The sequence below is a fragment of the Crinia signifera genome, chromosome 1 (assembly GCF_055691185.1).
Source record: "Crinia signifera chromosome 1, ASM5569118v1, whole genome shotgun sequence".
Taxonomy (NCBI): Eukaryota; Metazoa; Chordata; class Amphibia; order Anura; family Myobatrachidae; genus Crinia; species Crinia signifera.
Genome location: NC_139217.1, coordinates 322829285 through 322845713, shown reverse-complemented (window position 1 = coordinate 322845713; position 16429 = coordinate 322829285). Strand labels below are relative to the sequence as shown.

The 16429-nt window shown below is 41.6% G+C and overlaps 1 protein-coding gene across 1 annotated transcript in view; it reads left to right on the top strand.

The window, feature by feature from the left end:
- Positions 1-16429, top strand: part of AUH (AU RNA binding methylglutaconyl-CoA hydratase) — a 212960-nt gene that overhangs the window by 171352 nt on the left and 25179 nt on the right. The window lies entirely within an intron of this gene.

Genomic DNA, 16429 nt, shown 5'->3' with positions numbered 1-16429 from the left:
TCCCTCCTCTTGTTTCTCTTGAAAACATATCCTTAGAGATAATTTTCTATCAAAACTTTGGAGCTCCGCAAACACCTTAAAAGTGACTATTTGCTCTTATTTAGTCTATACATAATCATTTAAATTATATTCCTTGGTTTTTATAAATCTATGTGTTACAACTCTCTATCTTATTGATGGAATCAAAAAAAGCTTCCTTCTTTTTATGAAGTTTCAACCTTTTATTTTTGGATATTTTGGAATGAACTCCAGCTCTTTTGCCTCTTGGGAGTTTGGGACACTACATATTGGTGACACCATACTTTGAACTTGTATCTATTATTTTATTTACAGTTTATTTTACCATTACATTGCTGAATGTTCTCTTCATTACTTCCTGGTCACTATTGGTGAATTCTGTGTCAAACTCTGTATGTATGAAGGGGATAAAGGTTTGTTCCTCGGCATGTACTCAAATCTATAGCTTCTCCCCATTTTAGTAAATGGATATATCCAACTATAATTTCTCACTCTTTTGTCATACTGTAGGTTACTTTGCATCATATGGCCATGTATTTTATGAGTGAAATAAACATGCATTTTGTTTTATAATACCCTGTGCTTTTTATGAGGATGTGGTATATAGAATGTACTTGAGATAAGTGCAGGAGGCATCTTATGTTAAAGAGGTTAGTGTTTATGTGTGCAAGAAGGCAAAGTGTCAGTTCTTAGATACGATTGACTAGAGCTCTGGATTCACTATTTGATGGGTTTTAGCTCGGTATGGAAGGCTTCATGAAATAGGAGACATATTCTCCAAAATGCATTGAAGCTACTATGTATGTATGATACAAATATGTGAGGACAAGCTGTGTATAACATCCTGCCCTGGACAAAGCTGCAGCACAGAGGCAAACAAACAATTACACCTGCCTCCAAATATTCTGGTACCTTCAGTCTTGTCCTCATGAACTTCCCGCCCCACATATTGTTTTTACAGACTTTTTACTGTTTTATATCCTTTTGTGTTGACCAATAAATTGTCCTTTTTTATGGATCCTGAGTCATATTTATGTAAGGATAACTGAAGTGTCACAGAGGTTCTGAGCCCACATAGGCATTGTAAAGGGGGCAAATAATTTGTTCTGCCCGTTTTTTTACAATAAGTGGGCAGGTGTTTGCAGGATGCAGAAAACGTGCCCACTTTTTCGGGTGGTTGGGAGTGACACACAATTTTCGGGAGTCTTCCAAACGTTCAGGGAGTGTAGGCAAGTATGCTGTGGACTCTGGGTTAGTAGGCTAGTGTGATGTCATGCTGGTGCCACACATGCATACATATGCAACACTTCTTTTCAGACTAAAAGGGGCATGTGCTTTCCATATCACATGCTAAACCATTCAGGTCATAAAGCACTAGACAGTAGCGGAATAAAGCAGCACAATTCTAGAGTTTTATAACAACACAGTTTAAATAAATATAACAATGGAAGCATTCAGTATGATCTACCTTCAAAAACTGCTTGTTTTACTCCTGATCACGACACACAAGTTTATATTTTTAATTTGAGCGCACAGATTTTAGTTTCAAGGTTACATTTATTCCCTTAGAAACTGTCAAGCTGTGATAACTAGTAGCCAACCTTAAAATATCAAAAGACTGTAGCTTACAGTAAATGAGCAGGACATGATTTATGAAGTATTGTTTCCCTACTTATGTCACAGCGATAATGTGGCCCCAGAGAGTTGTCTAAACCAACTTTTACCAAACACAATGTCCCCATGTTGAAATATCATCTGCAATAACTCTGTGCAGCTGCCTTGCCTTGTCTAGCCCTTTCATCATTTATGCAATAGTCTCAGCAGCAAAGTATTTTATTTTTGTCATTTGTAAGTAAAAGCAGGGTTATTTATTTCATTTTGGTTTTTTTTAAAGGTCTGCCAACATTGATATTAATCTGTAGATGTAATGGCTTTTATGTTAAGGAATGTCAGCTTGTACTCTAGCTGCATTCTGCTAAACACATCAAATTGCATGGTTTGGTTAGTGAAATGTTTTGTCAGCAGGCTACTGCCATTTCCACAATCTGAGTTCTAATTAGTCTGATATTCAGCACTCGGATGTTCTGCCCACTGCGAAAGACTGCGGTATATATTTTTATTTTAGAGCTATAATTTTCTAGTGTGGGCTGTGTTCTGGTCTTCTATAACCATGAAATCTATTAAATATCTAAATTATATTGCTGTAAACACTTTTTTTTTAACATACAATTTTAAGTGACTCGCATTTAAAACAAATTGTATACAATGTTTATTTTGCAACGGGATCATTTTGTGTAGATATAAATAACAAATATTAAATTCTGGCTAAAGATATCCTTTTTAAATTATAAAATGTCACAAGCTTACATCTTGTTATGAGTTTGCACAGCACTGCAGAATATGAGCAAAGCATAATATAAAAGTAACAATAATAAGAATAATAATCCAGTCATTGTGGAATGCACAGTTTAGATTACAAAAATGACTTCCGGTTCCTAGTGTTTTAAAGCTAAAATGTTTGTGTTAAAAGTTCCTTTTATATGTGTGTGTCTGCAGCGGTTTCAGGATTACTGCAGTTGCTTATTTCCTCACAGCTTTGAAAATAAACATGGTGCTTCAGATAAGCGTCCCATCCTAAAATCTATGTGGTGGAGAAAATGCAGGTTAAGTATGAGGAGCTTATATGCTTTATTATCCTTTTTCAGAATAGTGTTAGCAAAGGCATTTTTTTTAATTAGTGTTCTTTACAATGGAGTCTGAAATAAAATATAATATTGAAATAGTGAACTCAACGGATGCTTCAGCAGACCATATAATGCAGGGAGGAACCGTTTAACACACATATATATGTACATGTTGTGTATATATGCTGGCTGGCTTCTCCGGGAAATGGGTGGGAAATGGGAAATATGCGGCGCAGTAGAGTAGTGTAACCCTAAATTACACACACGTCAGAGACCTGAAATAATTAAATGGATTATTAATAACCCCTTTATTGGAAAAATATTATACGGCCTGCACAGGACAGTAGTTTACCATGTTCCTTACACACACACGGCTGAGATAGAAAAAAGGCTTAATACCAGGGAATGGGGGGAGGTAGGAGTCAGTCGCACAGGAAAATAAGATTTTCATGTTAATAGGACCCTCAGTATGGTATTATTGATTTCCAATAATAATTTCGGGAGGGTGTGCTACCACTGGACACGGCGGAGAATTCAAACAAGAAAAAGAGAAGAATGTCTTCTATGTGGTGCACCTAATAGGCAAAATTATAGACATAAAATTTTACCTTTATTTGATTTATTAATTAAAAGACAAAGCGGCGAAATATTCGGTCAGTGTACACTTCGCAGAGTGAGCTTCATCAGGTCCTGATGAAGCTCACTCTGCGAAGTGTACACTGACCGAATGTCAGTGTGTGACTCCCTCTTCCCTTCCCCATGATTATTGTATTTTGAATGTGTACCAGTGCTGCGGTTAGGATAGAGCGAACGCCAGTTTCCACTGGGCTTGCTCTCACACTCCTTAGCCGCACGGTGTGTGACGTCTACACCGTAGCAGACTAAACTCCTTAGCAGACAGGGGACGAACGGCGCTGTATCAAACACGCCGCAGTCCGTCCAGCTCTGCCCGACTTGGCTGTCACTGACAGTGCGCTTACCTTTAGAGCAGATGGTGAGACGGACGGCGTTGTATGAGACTCGCCGCCGCTCGTCTGACTCTGCACAGCCTTATTACAAGTCTAGTTAGCGTGTGATATTCCTAGGCAGATAGGGGACAAGCGGCACTAAATATTCACATGCTGCAACCCATCTAGCCTTTTACTATCCAGCCGCGACTAATTCTGCCTTTGACAGCAGCGTGGAGCTAGAGGAGAAGTGGCAGTTCTCACTAGTTGCCACCTACTGTATAGGCACAAAGCCCTCAGTTAAATTGTGACTGTAAGAATATACACCTAATTCACCACACTCACGGGTGTTATTAACCCTTGATTAACCATCAACTTGGGCTACAGCAGTCTAGCCTTCTCTTCCCCAGGCAGAGGTAGCGACACAGATAGTGGCAGATCTGTATAGTCGCTTACTCAGTGGGGAATATACCACACTGTGTTAAGGGCATAATATAAAAGAGCCCTAGATTGTAGGCTACATAAGCCAAGTGTACACATCTCAAACTACCAACAGGCAATAAAGTGAAACATTAACACTACATATACCGCATTGTTCTTTGCCTGTTTACTTTACTGAGGGGATTCCAAGGGAATTGGGCCACACTGAATGAGGATAGATTCTTTATCCTCTTTTAAAAACACTGTCTGTGTTATATGTTTCACTGTTTGTCAATATTTCGCCGCTTTGTCTTTTAATTAATAAATCAAATAAAGGTTAAATTTTATGTCTATAATTTTGCCTATTAGGTGCACCACATAGAAGACATTCTTCTATTTTTCTTGTTAGAAAAAAGGCTTAATAATAACTTGTGTTAACCCCTTTAGTTGACAGATATTATGCTGGTGGCACAGGAGAGTAGTGTACCCCTAAATTACACACACACGGCAGAGAATGAAAAAATTAAAGAGATTATATTAAAAAACCCTTTATTGGAAAAATATTATGCGGCCTTCGAGTAATGTACCTTGTCCCTGACACACACATGGCAGGGACAGAAAAAAATAAAAGGATTAATAATTTGTTAACCCCTTTACTTGACAATTATATTATGCTGGTGGCACAGGAGAGTAGTGTCCCCCTAAATTACACACACAGCAGAGACAGAAAAAATGAAAGGGATTATTAATATAACCCCTTTAAAACTTCAATTCTACTCCATTTATGTGCTACAAAGGCTGTGATGATATAATGTACAGTTATGTGTTAATTTATATAGCTTCTCTACGAAGCAGCAGCTTTGAATAGATGAATTATTAGTATGTGAACCAAATTGCTACATCCTGCAAACAGTTGGTGTTTATGAACTTTTGTCATGTAATAATGAAGTAAATTAGAAAATGTTATCACCAATTTATGCATGTGTTTGTATTTTAATGTCCCTAAAAAAGAACCATAATTCCCTCCATTAGCAGCCAATGGGTAACGTGACAGTATTTAGACAGGTTCCCAGCGCGCTTCTTTTTACGCCAGATGTCTTAAAATAAGTTGAGTAAAATGTAAATCAAGAAGAAGACAAGTGTGTTTTTTTCCTCCCTCATCACAGATCTGCTTTATGCTGTCATTTGGGCAAGCATGTTTTCCTAATTTATGATACTATGATTAAGGTTGTTTTACAGAAACAAAGAGAGGCGGAAAATACCCTGGCCTCTCATTTCTTTAATGTTGCTGGAAAGCTGAGCTAATAAATTATATATCTGGATTGGACTTCCATCCATAGACTTCGTCCTCCATTGTGCCCTTGAAATCAGACATGTGGGAGCATTTTCAATGTTGCATAAAAGTAATCTAAGCACTTATTAATCTAAAATTTAGACACAGCGGAGCATTAAACTTTTATATTGTTTTGTAAAGAATTGTCTTCAAGATGTTCGCAAGTCCTGTAAATATAAATAAGAATGTAATACTATTGTAATATATTATCAGGCATAAACTTGACCATGCCTCAGTGGCTTCATACTAAAGGCACTGATGCCTACCTTCCCAGGAGACGCCCTGAAATACCAGCAATCTCCCTGACTCACTGAAGAGTCTAGCAATCTCCCTGATTTAACCAGACCCACATTATGCAGTTGTTACATTTTTCGGGAAGGCAGGGGGGGGGGGGGGGATAAATCAGAGATATATACAAATGGAATCCTCACTGCCATTTCCCTGCATTGTTTATAAAACACTACGATTATTATGGCTGCATACATTTTAAATAAGGTTAATTGTGGCCACTTATATCAAACCACTTGTAAAACACAATACATGAACAAGCCGTGACATGTATCAGTGTCTCTTCTTCAATAAGTATAGTAGATCGTAATAACTGATTTGGGGCTCATCTACATTTGGATGCACAGTAAGTCATTTTATGACACTCTTTTCATTTGTAGCAGTACATGTCTGCGCTTCTAGGTGCCACCTTTACTATTTCCCTGAAATGATTTTCAGAAGTAGGCAAGTATGACTATAAATAGCTCTACAACTGTGTTTTTAAATTCTCTTATACAGTATACGTGGCACTGCACTTATCAATTACAGGGTACTTGTTCAATGGAACTTCAAATTTAGTGATTGACTATGGCTAAAGCCATGTACACATGGGGCTATTTGACCAGGTCAAAATCGCCTAGAAGGTTAGTCAGAATTGGTGATATCGATTCACGTCTCTGGGGCGTCGCTATCACCCAGCCAAATAGACTGTGCAGACAAGTAAATTATGACAAGCCACCGCACACTGTATTTGGCCGTACACAGGAGCTAGCAGCTGGGGATGGCAGCCGGCTATCTCCGGTGGCTACGTCTTGATTTTGACTAAACCAAATCGCTTAGTCATAGTTACCCAGCCCGAGCTTGTGTGTACACCCTTTAAAACAATTGCCCACCCTGCTTTGTCCCGGCGGCCGCAAATATAAGTCATTCTCAACAGACTTGCGAAGGCAGGGGAAATCATTAAATGGTCGACCATCTAATTATTTCTCCTGCTGCAGGCATATGGGAGGGGATGTGTTTTCCTAACACATTCCCTCGCATGTTTAGTTTACCGAGTCAGTCAGAAAGAACCCCATAGACTCCACTCAAGTTCTGGCCCACATTGATTGTAACATACACTTTTTTGGTATAATTAAAAAAGAAAAGACACCCAGTGCAAGCAGAGTCTCACGCAACTTGACGTGCCAAGAGGGGATGATTGTCGCGACTGCAGCAAAGATGTATGAGGACACATATGCTAAACGCTGCTCTTCATATTCTGCACACAGGAAAAAATAATATCTAAACCTAGGTGCTCATATTTGTATAATCCAATTGTTGGATTGTGTGCAACAACTGTCTGTTACCTAAAATGTTGAATATTTGTATGTGAATAATAATCTTCAAAATTACGTTCAAAATCATGTGAGCAGGTGTCTCCAGTGCATGCACTTCAAGCATACTTTATGATGGAGTGATGTAGGCAAGTCCGTGTCTCACTGGAGTTTTATAAGGAAAGTTAAATATCTCTGTGATGCCCTGAAATATATTCAGCAAGTCTTATTATACTTATTATTATTATTATTATAGCCTTATAATGTTCTTAAATACGTTAAAAACTCACAACTCCATTGGCACAAGAGATATTGGTGAATAGAAGCACAGTATTGTACTGAGGGGGAATTCAATTAGTGGCAGCAATTTACCATGCAATTAAAGCAGCAGGTCTATTCAATGAGAATTTTTTGTTTTTGGAGCCTCTGTAGTCTCGAATAGAATTCCGCATGGCCTTATTTGGGAATTTTTTCCTGGGTTCTATGGGATAATTTGGCAGGCAAAGAAAAGGGACTAAAATTGATTAGCCCTAGGCATTAAAGCCCAAGGATATCACCCTCTTTTACCCAAGGTAAATTACCTCTGCTAATTGAATTCCCCCTTAGTATTCATACAGTAGTAGAGATGTGCGGGTTTGAATTTACTCAGATTTACTCAGCTTTTGTCTGATTTAAAAAATGGCATCTTATTGGCTAAAGGCTCTCCCATGCTTTGAATAGCCAATAAGATAAATATGAACTTGCGATATTCTAATGAAAAGAACCAAGTAAATCCTAACCCTCACATATGTAATTCATAGATTGTGATTTTCAAAGATAACTGCAGTGCAGTTCCTATTTTACAGGCTCTCCTCTCACAGTCATTATAAGCGATTGTTGGCCACAAAAGCATGATTGCCTAAAAAAAAGTTTTATTGTTCACTCATGGTCCATACACACACTGGGCGGTTATGCTGACCAATGATGGGGAAAATCACTGGGCTGAAAATCGCTCAGTGCATACACACTGAGCAATTTTTGCCAGTTTTAGCGATTTTTCCCCAGGGTGGACAACTTTTCATAGCAAAATGCTATGGAAAGCTATCTACCCCAACGCTCATATTGTGCGGCTCCAGCACTGTTCGGTTGTTCGCGTAGTCGGTTTATTTTTTTGGCCAAGACCCCCAGGGATGCTACATGGAAGGAAGAGGACGTGATCTTCGCCTGAGACTTGTAAGTATAATTTGCTACCACAGGTAACCCTATGGATTTCGTCGGACATCGGAGCCGGACTCCTGGAGCCCCAGGACACCAGACCCGGGGACCTACCTACGGGCTCAAGATAGGTAAGTATCAGTATGTGTGGGCTTTGGATGTAATAAAGTTTTATTTTTAATGTGTGTCAGTGTGTGTTTTTTTTACTATTTCTATTACTGTGGAACTACAAGTGCCATCAGGCCCTTTAATTCCCTGCATGCTGGGACTTGTGGTTCTCCAAGTCCCAGCATGCGGGGGAGGCTTGCTGGGACTCATAGTTCCACAGTTTTAGACAATGGTTAATTCAAATTTTTGACGCTTTATCAGCCCAGTGGCCACCGCTCCAGGGCCACCGGAAACAGCACCAGGCTTCAGCCTGGCCAGGTAAGTCCTGGAGGGGGGGGGGCTCTTTATTGGGAGGATCCCCACTCCCCCAGGACCCCTGGCCAGGCTGACCGGTCAGAGGGATGAATGCTTTGGCTGAGTCTCCCCATGGCTGTGGCATTACCCTACTGGCTAGGTTACCCCTAGTCATTTTGTCCCCCATATTTTGGGAACCGGCCCTAGAGCCTGGGGCTGGTTTTAAAAAATACAGGAAACCCCTATGTCAATGGTTTTCTGATTTTTTTTTAGAACCAGCCCCGGCTCTTTTTTTTATTTATTTATTTATTTTTAACACTGAATCCTGCACGAATCTGACTGATCCGTGCAGGCTAAAGCCAAATATGCCAGGAAATTGAGGTCTATTTTCCTGGCGGATTTGTCCGGCAATTATTGTCAGTTTGCCGATAATTAGCGGCCGTATTTTAATACGGCCGCTTAGTAAATTAGGAAACACCATTCTTTTGAATGGTGATTCCTATTCATATTTCCCAATGGCGTATACATTTGTATTTGTAAATACAAATACGAATGTGCCATAAATAGGAATATGAATATGCCTATTTTTTGCATAGTAAATGCCAAAAATACGAATACGCCTAAAAAATTTGTATTTTACTATGAAAAACTAATTTTTTTAGGCGTATTTGCCTTAGTAAATTTCCCTGGTAGTGTGCTAGGCAAGAACAAGAGATGGGAGGGTTTACATACCAAGAGTTAACATACCTAAGGGTAGGGATTTTCAATCCCTCAATCTGCCAAATCCATACATCCGTACTTTTTATTTAATTCCCTCTCTAGCAAGAGAGATGCAAATGACCAATGCTAGGATCAGGGTAATTGCTACAGTATTTTGTCTCATCTTTAATTTATTATTGGAGCATGTAAAGTAATGACAAATAGATTTTTTTTTTTTTTTAATGGAACCACTTGTTTTACGGTTTGATTTTTTAGTATTGTTTTTTTCTGGTAAAATGTGTAGGATTGCTTTTGCATCTTGTGAACTATAAGGTTTTAAAATTTAGAGTTTGAATGTAAATGCGCAAAATAGACACTGCAGGGCACTTCGGGACAGGGGATGGTCTTGTCATTAGGCTCCACCCCCAACATGAAGAAACACCTGAGATTTGCTGGTGTAAATGGTGCGATCCAGTTTTTTAGCCCCATCCCCTTCCTATGGCTCCCGAGATTGCTGTTGAGTAATTTATAATCCTGCCCGCTTCACTAAGAATCAGGTAGAATGCGAGAGAGGTGCCTACTCCTCTAGGGCTGTGGGGGCTACCCTCAAGTCCAGCATATGCCAGTTCCAGTGTAGTGGTAGGCCATAAATGTGATAAAGGTCATGGAATTTTGTTTATCCATATTCTTTTATACAGATATTGGGCCTGATTCTGGTTGGCTCGATAAGTTCAGAAGATTGCAGCTTACCGAGCGCTAGAGAGGCCACCCTGATGCCTAAGCCGCCATTTCCCCTTGCAACAATGCTAGGGGATGTGTAACAAAGACACATACCCTAGCATGCCGCCGCTGCAGGAGAAATCATTAGATGGTTGCTGGCCATCGGATGATTTCTCCTGCCTTCGCAAATAAAAGTCAGTCTGAAGTGACTTTTTTGCATGTGCCTCCTGAAGACGGGGCGTGCAGCTTCCTGTGATGTCCATGGGAATACCCATTGTTTTCATGGGGACGCCCATAAAATGCTCTGTGTTCCCATGGGCGATCCCCGTCCATGCCACCGACCACTCCCTTCCTACTGCAAATGGCACAGCAACTGTGTAACTCGTGGTGGCCATTTGCTGTCGGGGTTTGCACATGTGTAGAAATGCACAAATACCGACCATTGGGATAGGGGCTGAATTCAGATCACTGCGTGTGATCCAGAATCGGCCCCCTTAGAGCGAAAAAGTAATGACTGCAATAATGCCATACAAGGCAAGCTGAGGTTCTTCTCTTCTTACTAAGAATTGAACTTAATACACACTTTGGGCCTTATTCTGGTTATTGCGGTCCGTTCCGAATTCTTTCAGAACTGACCGAACGCCACGCCGTGCGGACATTCTAAGAACACACGCCCACAGGTCGTCCGCATCCATTCAGACAGACTCTCTAAGAAGAGGGAGTGTCTTTGGACTTCATCCAAACGTGCGTGTGCGGTGGGAAAACAAATACTCTTACAGCGTCCGAATGGACGGGAAGCTGGCCGTACGCACCGATTTGGTGTATTTCCGCAAACCTCACTACTCTATTCGGAACTCATGCATCTGCAACATGACACACTTATGCAATTAGCCAACCTCATAAAAAATGGTTTATTTTTAAATGTAATCAATTAATTCCTAATTGATACTTAAACACATTACTAGAACTTTAGATTAACCCTTACATCATGTTAAGTGGTATTACTTCATTGTTGCTCCTTTACCTGTCTTAGTGGTTCCAATTGAACCTGTGAAAAGAGTGTAATTAATCACTAATGAGTAGAGGAGTGGATTGTATTGTGGTCAGCTGAGAGTGCTTCAGGTGCGGGCGTACTAATTGGGCGAACCGAATGCCTAGTGCATGAACCAGTGCTCTCCACAAACTGAAACTTGCTTATGGACACCGCATATTTCATGCGTGTTGGTTCGCTTGCAGTCGGTGTCCAGTCCGAATGTACGCCTACCACAGTTCTTGCACTCCCACGTGTACGCCCCGGTTTACGCACAGTTTTGCCCACTTTGAAACCGCTCCCTTGTGTACGCCCACATGATGCCCATATTTCCCGAGCCACTTTGGTGCACATTTCTGGACGGTATTGGCGAGAACGAGTGCGGAGACAATGCATTGTGTTGCCTACGCATGCATGCGCAGATGGCTAAAATGCGCCCTCCGAAAGAATTCGGAACGGTCCGCACCAAGCAGAATAAGGACCATAAATTTGTTAGCGAGGAACATGAAGGTGAACTTTGCAACATTTTCATCATTGTTCTACAAGAGCTTGGAGGGCTTAAACACATCAGTGCTTCTCTTTGTTGTTTGTCTTTTTTTATGTGTTTTTTTTTTTGGCTAAGAAATGAACTTCTTTCCAGTTAACTGTATTGCCTCATCTCACTGTAATGTTTGCTTTCAGCAGAATTACGCGTTGTTCCCATAAGATAAAGCTGTTGTGTAATAGTTTTGTAACTGTTTATCAGTTGTTGTTTTTAAGTCTACATATAGAAACTTGAGAGCAGAAAGTTATGTGATAGTGCAGCTCAGGAGAGTACTTTGTGGATTTATCCGCAGGATGTGACAAACCCTTCTGTTAAAGGGACAGAAAGCATGATTCAGAATTTTACGCTATGCAAATGTTTTTGAACAAATAGCATTTTTTTTGCCACTGTGCATATCCTGCATTTGCCTTGCAACAGAGTACACAGAATTTATTCACTTTGCGATTACAGACATGAATCACTTGAGGGTAATTGTGGGGATTGTCAACCACAATGTGGGCGTTACTCAGCCTGCGTTTGCGAGTCCATACGAAGATAAAATGACAGCAACGTTTGTGTACCATCATCCATTTTTAGTGACCGTAATTTTAATCCGATGGTTGATGTTTTCCTCTTTTGTGTCCAGTGCTTCATATTTGTACAGAGATACTAGGATGTCTCAATACAAATCCCGGTCGTTGGGACATCTGCATATTTTTGCACTCTGGCTGCATTTAAATTCTCAGCTGCATTAAAGTACAAGTCTGAATCAAACCCAGTTGCGACTAACATTATATGTGTGTGTGTGTGTGTGTGTGTGTGTGTATTGATATAGGGTCCAATTCAGACCTGATTGCTGCTATACGAACTTTCACAAAGCGGCTTTTGATCAGACAGAGTGAATCCCGCTTTGTGCAAGTGTTCGAATGACTTATGAAAATATCACCAATCGCCGGCCAGCTGCAAATCCATATGCTGGGAAAAAAATCTGAACTTTTTTTGTGTTGGTGTTGTACATAATTTGGACTGTAGTCTTAGCGTCTGAATACTTACGTCTTCTTGGAACAGCACTGCACAAAAGTTCTACATAAATAAATCAATAATAATAATATATAATAATTGTTATTTTCAATGGTACAAAACTTTATTGAATCACAGTGCCCTAGGGTATCTGCATTTTGTTCAGTTATGCTTCTGATTGTCCACATGTTTTATGACTGGCGGCCACCAGCACCGGTTTTGCCTATCACTTTGACCATAAATAATTTGATTAGGTTCTGAACCACCAACCCAAGGCACCGCTGCAAGAGCCTCAAGGCACCACATAGTATCTAGATACACAGTATTGGATCCACTGTTTATTTTAGTATTGTTACTAAAGGTTGAGTATCCCTTATCTGAAATGCTCGGGACCACAAGCATTTCAGATAAGGGATTTTTCCGGTTTTTGGAATATTTTTTTTAACATACTTTCCTGGTCCCCCAGCGTCCACAGTGGCCTTCAGGATCTTCTTCAGTGGCTGCAGGGGTACATTGACATTAACATGAGTTTGCAGGCGCGCCTTTGACATCACCGGCGCGCTCGTGCAATGCACTCCTGGGACTGTTGAAGAATCTGAAGAAGTTCCTGAAGGCCGCCGTAGACATTCAGGGACTCGTGAGTATGACTCAGGGCAGGGGGGAAAAAATCCAAAATATTCTAAAAAAAAAAATCAGTTTTCTGAATATTTCGGATAAGGGGGACTCGACCTGAATAAGCAAACAGCAGAACTGTTTGTCCCAGATACATCTGTTACTAATGTCAAAATAATCTTTTCTGTGAGGGATTCATGTGACTTTACAGATCTGAGTAAAAAAAAAAGTAGAACCCCACATAAGTAGTGGGATTCTACTTCACAGATTGATCATTGCATTTAAGCTTGCAGCCCAATGTCAAAGGACCTAATTCCACTGCAAGTCCTACTCTAATACCCAGACTTTTGAGAACCCAACACCTGCTGTCACATCATATGTTCTAATGTAAACCTGATCGCCGGGCTGCACCTTCGCAGCCCCGCACAAGTGAAAACCTCTAGCTTGCAGTGCCACCTAAGCTGAGACTTACCCGGGGCTGCAATGGTTGTGGGGAAATTGGGACCGCATATGACATCAGCGTCCTTCCCATGCAACAGCCACTGGGGCACTCCCAGAAAACGCTTGTGTGCCACCTACAAACAGCCACAGGCTGTCAATCAGCCAGTATACAACCTGCAATCACAGGCCATCACTGGCTGTGATTGCACAGAGAGCCCATGTATGCGCACTGTGGACCATGCGCATGTGCAGTCCTCCGATAATCGCCAGGACTGCAAATTCATAGCCCATCGATTCATTCTGATTCGGCCACATAGTCAAATTAACTTATGCACTATGGTTTAAAGCTCACTTGGCAGCTAACTATGTCTTTCAAAGGTTAGACAGTCACCAACACAGCTGCTGAATTACCATTGAGGAAGCAGCTGTCACAGGTTCAAGCTAAATGAGATTACATAAATGGTTCATTTAAAAGGGCGCTGTGCCATTTTTTGTCCTAGGTGTACTTTCTGAGTCTTCACCAATGCGTTACTGGGAGGAGATGTGGCTGTGGTCCTGGGATGTCCCAGCAGGCTCAGTATTGCCATGCCTCCTGTTAGCATCAGTGAAGACTTAGAGAGACAGCGCTGGCTAGAACAGAAGATGGGCAGCACCCTGCGGCTGCAGTCAAAAAGGTCAAGCCGTCCACAGGAATCTGGAGATAAGTGCTCACCTGCCCTTGGAGGGGGAATAATGGGGAGAAACAGCACTGCTGGGCTCCATCGTGTGTGTGTGTGTCCATGTCCGTCCCTGAACAGAGCTCCATCCTAACCTCTATAATCCGTGTCAGAAGTTTTTTTTTTTAACTCTAAAGCAAATTATATTCTATAGAGTAAAGTGTGCTGGTGTTATTTGTTACTACGGGGTAAATGTATGAAGTGGCATCTATCCCCATAAAAAAAAAAAGTTATGCCCGAGGTGATAATGCTCCAGCCAATCAGCTCCAATATGTAAATTGGATGGACCATTATCACCTTGCACATATCATACATTTACTCCTTTATTTGTAAGGATTACAGTAATCACTATAACAAACTGTGCAAAAAAATTCTGCTGCCACTCAGCTCTGTATGAGAAAGTATTTCTCCATAATCTAGTGTGTTGAAATTTACTTTCTAGTAAAGTGTTGAAACACACTTGCCAACTTTCCCTGAATGTCAAGGAGACTCCCTTAAAAAGAAGTAATCTCCCTGATTGCACCATACTGGCATGCTGTTGCATACTTGCAAAAAAAAAAGTAACAAGAGTTATACTTTCATTAGGGATCATTGCCTACATTCATAGGCAAAGCAGGTTTTTTGTGGCCAATTGGGATAGTATTCAATAATAATTGCGGTACTTGTGTAGTTTCACGGAGGCAGGCTACGCTATGTTTTCAGCGTAGGCTAAGCTACGTTGTCAGCGTAGCCCAACGGCTGCCTAGCGTAGTCAGTGTAGTGTCCCCACAGCAGCCGTGCGTAGTCAGCGTAGTGTCCCCGTCAGGCAGCGTAGTCACCGTTATGTCCCTGCGATCTGCAGCTCTGTCCCCAACATCCCTGGCAAGCCTAGTGAGCACCTCTCACACAGTGCCGGTAACCGCCAGATCCCCAGCGCTGGCAGACCCCAGCGGAGAGGCGATCATGCGGGCGCCGGTGGAGAGGGCACATAAGCATCTCAGATGCTTGTGCCTCTCAGTCATTATTGCGGAAGGGTACGGCAACCCTGTCTGTGTCTGCTTCAGGGAGACAGGGTTAGGAGTTCGGTAGCACATGTGTCTTATGTGCAAAGGGGGTGTGGGCGCAAGTGCATCTCATGCACAATAAAGGACGCATTTGCCAGTGCTCCATGTTACATACTGGCAAATGCCTCCTTTTCAAACCATCACTGTCCAACCTACCGACCTGTTCATACCCCCACTATCCACGTTGGCATGGAGTTGACTTTATAAAGTGTAGCGAGCGGACGCATATAACGAGCCCGAAGCATGGCAAGTGCAGCGAGTCCCGTGAGGAGACGCGGAATACATGTCAAGTAATCCGTGTCCCCTCGCAGTGCTCGCTTCGCTCGCCACTCTTTGGGCTCAGTGGCTCGCTGCGCTCACCACACTTTATAAAATTAACTCAACACTGACGTGGTTAGGGGGGGGGGGGTATGAACAGGTCGGGAGGACATGTACCACGTCCCCTCGCGGGGCTCGCTGCACTCGCCAGGCTTCAGGCAGACGTGGATAGTAGGGGGGGGTTTCAGGAACACATTCACACCTGTCATGTCAGGCAGGTTAAAATGGTCAATGGTTCCCACACAATGTAATAAGCACTGACTGACTACGCTAACTGCGTAACGCTAACTGACTACACTAACTACGTAAGCTCTGGCTAGCCATGAATGTACTGACTACGCTGGCTGCGGGAACGCAACACTGATACTGACAGGGACGCTGACTACGATAACTACCCAGGCAGCGGGAACACTACGCTGATTCTGACAGGGACACAATGCTGACTACGTAACTGCGGCCGTGAAAATACACAAGTACCATGATTGCTACTGTATGTTTATTGTACAGTATATGCTGTTGGTGGGATGTTATAATGTATGAGTGTGATGGAGGTGTAGGTTGCTGAGTTTAAAAAAAATCATATCGATTTTTTTATTAATAAAAATGTCTTGGGTAGGGTTCAGTATGATTACCGGCACTTAAAATACTGACAATTACTTAGCTGACACACCGAGAGGGTGCAAATACCGATGATCAATATCCCGACGGGTACATAATACTGGCAGTTGA